Raw genomic sequence first — 7,637 nt, forward strand, 5'->3', positions numbered from 1 at the left:
ACTGCACGAAAAGAACTCGATGCTATTTCCATCCTTCTTCACTCATAGACCTTTACCCCTCTCCAGCATATTCACAATAAGATCTTGGTGGAAAGGAATATCATTAAATGTATGATCTGCAAAAGAGATGACCCAGCCATGTATGGAGAGCAAGAGATAATAGTTTGATGTTTCAGTGGGTTCACTGCTACCCACCAAATTTAAAAATAGCCAGAGGAAAGCCTCCAGAATAGCCGAGAGATGTTTTATGGGACATTTCGGATAAGAAAACATGAATCCAGAGGAATCCACAATGGAAATATGTGGCTTGGTACATGCTAAGCACTCCCTAGATGTTGGTTGATTGAAATACTGTTTCAGATTTATTTCTGGTCAACAAACATTAAGTGCTTACGACATGCAGGGCACTAGCTGGGAAGACAAAGACAAATGTGAGAGTCCCACCTGCCCTCAAGGACCTTATAGTTTACTGGTGATAGAACAGGTACACAAATGGCTCTAATGTTAATTTCAGAAGGGAGAATGTGCTAATAAAACTCTGTTGTTTTTGGTTGTGTCTGACACTTGGTGACCCCATTTGGGGTTTTCTTGGCAAAGATACTGGAGCAGTTTGCCATTTCCTTCTCCAGCTCATTTTACAGATGAGGAAACTGAGGCCAACAGGGTGAAGTGACTTGTCCAGGGCCACACAGCTGGTAAATATCTGAGGCTGTGCTGGACGCAGGAAGATGAGTCTTTATCTACTTTGACACTTTGCTGCCCAATAAAAACCCTCCCCAGTCCCTGGTACTCTCCAGGGTACTAGATATCATCCTCACCTCCTCCCTTACCAATCATTGCCAAAGCCTCATGTTTCTATCTTTGTAAATATCTCGAATATACCCCCTTCTCCTCTCTGCCCCTGCTCCCACCCTGGTCCAGACCGTTATCACCTCAGGCACAGACTATTGTGATAGCTTGCTAGGGCAGGGAGGGTCTGCCTGCTTTGAGTCCCCCCACTCCAAGCCATCCTCCATCCACTTGTCACACTGATCTTTCCAAAATGAAGGTCTGGCCATGTCACCACCACCCCCTACTTTATAAACTCCAGAGGCTCCCTATTTCCTTCAAGATCAAACAGAAAACCCTGATTGATGTTCATAAGCCTTCATAACCTGGTGCCTTCCTATGTCTCCAGTCTTGATGCCATCCTCACATTCTGCCATCCAGTGGCATGGGCCTCTTGGCTGTTCCTCAACCTAGAACCCTCCCTCTCATTTCCCACCTTTGGGTATTTGCACTGAAATGCCTGAAATCGTCTCCTTCCCCATCTCTACCTGCAGCCAACTTCCCTGCCTTCTTTCAAGGCTCAGCTAAACTCCTGGCTACAAGAAGTCTATCCCAATCCTCCTTCATCCCATTACCTTCCCTCTGATGATCATCTCCAATTTTCTGGGCACATACACCTCTTTTATCCGTAGTTGTTTGCATGGGGCCTCCCTCATTAGATTTTAAGTTTGTTTTTCCTTTCTTTTAGCATGTAGTAGATGCTTAATAAATGCTTCCTGATAAATTGACAGCTAATTGAGAAAGATCAGGGAAGGCCTGGTCTAGGAGCCCAAAAAAAGCACCAATCCCAGTGCTTTGATGGAAGGGAAAGTGAAAAGGGAGCAAATTTCAGGCCTTGGGAAGCTTTTGTAGATATGAAGAGGCAGAAGATGGGATTTAACCCCACGCATCAACTAAACCCATATCTTATCTCCCCTATAACCTTCCTGGGGGCAGCTGTTGTGATTTATTCACTCCCAATTTAGAGCTCCTTATACCTGATAGATCCTTAAAAATATTTGTGGAATAAATTGTGAAGGTTAATGATGAACTCCCTTTGAAGGCCTTCAGGGTACATACTATTTTTATCGATTCTGTAGGTCATATTGAAATCTTGGAAGACCCAGTCCCTACCCTTTAGGAAGGGTAATTGAGAGGACCTGGCAGTCACTTATGTATCTATAAGGCAGATCAATGTGGTGGAAGAGAAGTCTAGACTGGAACCCATGGTAGGGAAAACTCAAGCCAGCCTGCCACCTGCTAGCATCCTATTTGAACTTTATTCTTATATTATAGGTTCTGCAGGGTCGGGGGGAGGATGGAGGGGAGGGCATGGGGAGGAGAATGCAATACGAGGTCAACACTCATGGGGAGGGAAAGGACCATAAGAAAATAGAAGTAAAGGGGGACAGGATAGGATGGAGGGAAATATAATTAGTCCTATACAACACAACTAGTATGGAAATCATTTGCAAAACTAAACAGATATGGCCTATATTGAATTGCCTGTCTTTCAAGGGGAAGGGGTGGAGAGGGAGGGAGCTAAGGAGGTTAGAACTCAAAGTGTTAGGACCAAATGTAATGTTCTTACCACTGGGTAACAAGAAATACAGGTTAAGGGGTCAAGAAAGCTATCTGGTCCTACAGGACAAAAGAGAAGATGGAGACAAGGGCAGGGAGGGAGGATAGAGGAGAGAGCAGATAGGTCACAGGGGCAATTAGAAAGCTCGGGTTTGGGGGGGGAGGGGAGAAAAGGGGAGAAAATTTGTAACCCAAAATTGTGTGAAAATAAATGTTAAAAATTAATAAAAAAAATATTATAGGTTCTCAGTTCTGTTGGTACCAGCTAGTGAAGGCTAGTAAATGCTCCCTTTAAATTCAGAGCCTTAGGACCACCACAGTCATGCTACCCTAGCTATGCTTATGGTCACACAATTAAGGAGTAAGTAGGAGAGTAAGAATTTGAAGTTCACAGGCTCACAATACAAGAAAGGACCTCAGAAGCCATGACTTCCACCCCCCTCATTTTACAGATGAGATTGACAGACACAGATGTGAAATGACCTACCCAGGATCACAAAGTTATTAAGTACACAAGATAGAATTTGATCTCGGGTCTTCCTGACTCCAAGTCTAGACCCTATGACTATGCAAAGTTGCCTCATTTGGGGTCCACTGACCCTAAGTCTAGTATTCTTTCCATCGTATTACTCAAAGGTCTCTTTCAGATTTAATCCTTGGCTCTCTCTGACTAGACATCAAGTCTCTTTGACCCCTAAGTCTATGAGTTTGGATGTGAATGGGATCATGGAGGGCTGGGACGGTCAAGGAAGGGATCTAGAGAAAAGCTGGGCCTTGAAAAATGAGGAGCCCGGGTTAAGCTAGGAAGAGGAAGAGAAGAGTCAAAGAACCAGGGTCAGGGCAGCAATAATATTGAGTATTGATTGTGCATGTACATAACAAGTTCAAAAGCAAAGGGCAGCCCAGTTTGAGAGAAAAGAGAATTCAAACAGTACCACACAGAAGGCTGGACTTGTAGTCAGGAGGCCCACTTTGTCCCCCCAGGAGAATGGAAGCTCCTTGAGGGCAGGACTTTTGTCTGTGTCCCCAGCACTGGGCACAGTCTCTGGCACATAGTAGGTGTCTGATAAATTCTTGTTAAATTGTATTAAGAGAAATCTAGGTTCAAATTTGGGTTTTGATGCTTCCTAGTTGAGTGACTCATCACCAAGCTTTGATTCTCTTTCCCGTAAAAAGAGAAAATTGAATAGAAGACCCTCTGTTTGGTGTTTAAAACCCTTCACAATCTGGCTCCAGCCTATCTTTCCAGAGATATTGCCTATTTCATTCCCTCTCACACACTGCTTTCCAGGCAAACTGGCCCATTTGTTGCTCCTCATCTATGATTTCCATCTCACACCCCTGCGGCTCTCCCCTTACCTGTGAATAAAGAAGGATTCCTATGAGCATTCTTCCTACTTGAAAGTAACTACCTTTGTTAGACTGGAACAATTTTGCATTGAATCAAAGGATTCAACCAATCAGTCAACAAGTATTAATTAAGGGTTACCAAGTGCCTGGTACTTTGCTCAGCTGGGATACAAAGGCGACAAAAAGAAGTAAAAAGAAAGACAAACAATCAGAGAGTGTGAACAGGACCTGTACACCTCAGTCAAAGCCATTGTGCCTTAGCACATAAAAAGAAGCCATCTCAGAATCAGGAGAGAGATCAACAGGGTCTGGGTTGGAGAGATTAAAGCAATGATGGCATTTCCAATGTGCCCCTTAGGAGCAAAGGGGGAACCTAGCCTCTGCCAGGATATTAGGAATTTTCCAAATTGGGGGTTCAGAGTAATTGTGACTAAACTCACAACTTATCCTCTGAAACAAGCTTCCTAAAACTCAAGAGGAGGGGGTCAAATTCACCTTAGTGGCTATTCTGTTGCCTCCTAGGCTTAAAATGAGCTAATTATTGTAATAGGAAGGTTCTTTTTCTCCATCTCCTTCATCTTTTCCTCTTGGAACCCCAAGTTGCCTCACAAACCCTGTTTAAGTGTCTGTGGCTTCAAGAAAACTTTCCTTCCTCACCTTACCTCTAGGTGACACTCAGTCTATTGACTTCACACCTTGGTGTACTCTGCCTCACCTTCTCTGACTTTCTACACACTGAGCTCACTTTCTGTAAGGAAACTTTTCCTGTTTCTCCCCCTCAGCCTCACTTCACTCTCTACCTCCTTTCTTCTAAGGGAGGAATTCTTAATTGAGTTTTGATTAATTATTATTTTTAATTAGCATAATTGTGTAATTGGTTTCCTTTGTAATTCCATGTATATTTTCGTTTTGAAAAGCATAATTCAGAGAAGGAGTCTACAGGTTTCACCAGCCTGCCAGACAGCTCTGTGACATAAAAAACTTGAAAACCCGCTGCCTAAATGATGCTTCTTCCACTAAAACATGAATTACCTCAGAGAAAGGGCCATGATTTTCCTTTTTTTGTATCTCCTGTGCTTGAAACATAGTAAGTGCTTGATAAATAAAATCTTATTGACTGACTGACAAAACTACTTTGTGTTTATTTTCTAAATCTTCTACTTGCTTTTCTCTCAAAATTGTTGTATTTTCTTCACAGAATATAAGTTCCTTGAGCATGAGATCTGTTTTTGTTTTTGCCTTTGCATCGTGTATACTTATTTCAGTGCTTAATTAGTGTGTTAATTGAGTGCTGATTGACGCCTAAAGTCCCTTCTCAATTTCCAGACCTGGAGATGCATTCCAGCAAAAAATTTGGGAAGAAATTATTTGGGGGGAAAGGGAGGAAAGACCTTCAGCTGGGATGAAGGAGAATATTGTGAATTTTGGAGGTCCAGAGGATTTGGGACTTTATTAGTAGCATGCCAGGGACAGCAATGACTGGCTGTGTGCCTGCCTCTGGAGCCAAGACTCCAAGAAGAAAGGCAGATTCAATATTTTTCCAGAAGCTCAGAAAAAAAAAAGTTGTGACACATAAAGGGAATGTCATGAGTATCCTGTGAAAAAAAGACTTCCAGCAACCAGGAGCTGGGAATTAGGTTTCTGCCATATTGTCTTCTCCAAGTCTGAGATCACTTTCCCCTGGACTTCAGGTGTGTAAAAGTTGGAAGGAAACTAACTGCCAGTGGATAAGATCTGCAAAAACACTCACAGAAAGCAATTGATTACTTGGCATGACTGTGTTCCTGGGAAAACTGGCCCAACCAGGTGAGTGACCTCTCAGTGTAGTGGGCAAGAGCATTGGACTTGGAGTAGCCTCAACTCTGGTTCTATGTGACTATAGGCTGGTCTATCCCTCTCTCTGGGTCTCAGGTTCTCCATCTGTCAGCTAACCTTTTAATGTTCCAGGCTCTCCAAGACTACATATAGACTTGTGTAGCCATTCCCCGTTGATAGACATCTACTTTGTTTCCAAGTCTTTGCCATTGCAAAAAGTGCTGCTGTGAATATTATGGTGTTCATGGGAACTTTCTTCTTATCAGTGGCCATTGCCACCTTGAAGCACAAAACCCAACAGTAGAATCTTTAGGTCAAAGGGAATAGATAGACATTTTAGTCAGTACTTTTATTTGTATCATTCCAAATGGATTTCCAAAAAGATTGTCACAGCACCACCCATAATGTCATTGTGCTTATCTTCCCACAACCCCTCCAACGTTGACTACTCCTATCGTTTGTCATCTTTGCCAATTTACAGGGTGTTTGGTGAAACCTTAGGGTTGTTTGGATTTGCATTTTTCTTATTCTTGATTTGGAGCATTCTTTCATGTCATCGATAATTCTTTTAAGAATTGTTCATATCCTTTGACCACTTATCTATTAGGGTATGCCTATTAGTCACATATACATATATGTGTATATGCATATATGTATATATATGTATGTGCACATATATACATATATATAAATGTATGTACATATATAAATTGTTTCTCTGTCTTGGATGCTAAATCCTTATCAGAGAAATTTGATACAAAATTTTTTTCTATTTTGTCTGTGCACAAGTGTTTCAGTTGCATGTAATCAAAGTTATCTATTTTACTTTTTCTGATTGGTTCTATCTCTTATTTGGTTAAGAATACATCTACCTACAGATATGAGAGGGATATGATGTTTCTTTTCTTATTTTTTAATGTGATCTTTAATATTAAGGTCATGTATCCATTTGGGACATATTGTAGAATACGGTGTGAGGACTTGCTGTACTCTTTTCAAGGCTTCTCATCTACACTTTCACCTAATTCTCACCTCTAGTGCCAAGAAACTGTAGCATGCACACCCTGTCTCAGTAGATGGGCAAACCAGATTGAAGACTGACCCTTTGGTGAGTTGGGGGTGTGTGTCTGCCCTAAGCATGTAAAGACTCCCCTGGCAGAATGGGCAGAGGAGAACAACTTGTTCCAATGGCCATGAGGATGCTTGAAGCAGGTGCTTGATCAGACACTGAAGATGCCAAGGTCATTCACTATATCTTGTTGCCAGCCATCTTGACTTTGTCCTGCCAGGAAACTTCAATAACTTTGGAAGAGGGAGTGAGATTAAAAACTTGGTGAAATTCTGACTCACTTAAATCCAATTCACAAACTAGTCAAGACATCAACCCCAACGCTGTTGGCTGTCTTCCCAAACAACCAACATCAAGGAACAACATTGTGAAATGTGACTTAAGGTGCTGGTATAATCCTAATTTCTGCCGGACTGCTTTCCAGTTTTCCCAGTAGATTTTTAAAAAATAAAACAGGAAGTTTTCCTCTAGGTAGGTAGTTTTCCACTTTCTCAAATGTTGTGTTACTTCCGATTCTCTCTCGTCTAGTCTGTTCCATTGATCTATCTTTCTATTTTTTAACCAGTACCAGACATTTTGATGACTGCTGCTTTATGGTATAGTTGGGGGTCTGAAAGTGCTTTTCCATTCTATTTGTCCCTGTCTCCTTTCATCATTTTTCTCCATATTCTAGATCTTTTGTTTTTCCAAGTGAATTATTATTTTTATCAAATTTTATCAAAGATTGTAAACTATTATCATTATACCCATTTTACGGATGAAAAAATTGACTCAAGACAGGGGAAGATCCCAGAGCCAATCAGTGTCCAAGTCAGGAGTTGACCTAGGTTTTCTGTTACTTTGTCCTGACTTATTTTTAACTTTAGGAATCATCTCTAAAGTTCTTTCCAGCTCAATCATTCTGTGATTTTGAATGTAGGAGGAGATTAAATAAACATCTGTACCCTTTAAAACATGGGATCTGGGGCAGGGAGAGTTGCTTCTCAAGCCTTAAATTAGTAAATAAAAATTTATT

Source organism: Notamacropus eugenii, chromosome 4, assembly GCF_028372415.1.
Source record: "Notamacropus eugenii isolate mMacEug1 chromosome 4, mMacEug1.pri_v2, whole genome shotgun sequence".
In the NCBI taxonomy this organism is placed as follows: domain Eukaryota; kingdom Metazoa; phylum Chordata; class Mammalia; order Diprotodontia; family Macropodidae; genus Notamacropus; species Notamacropus eugenii.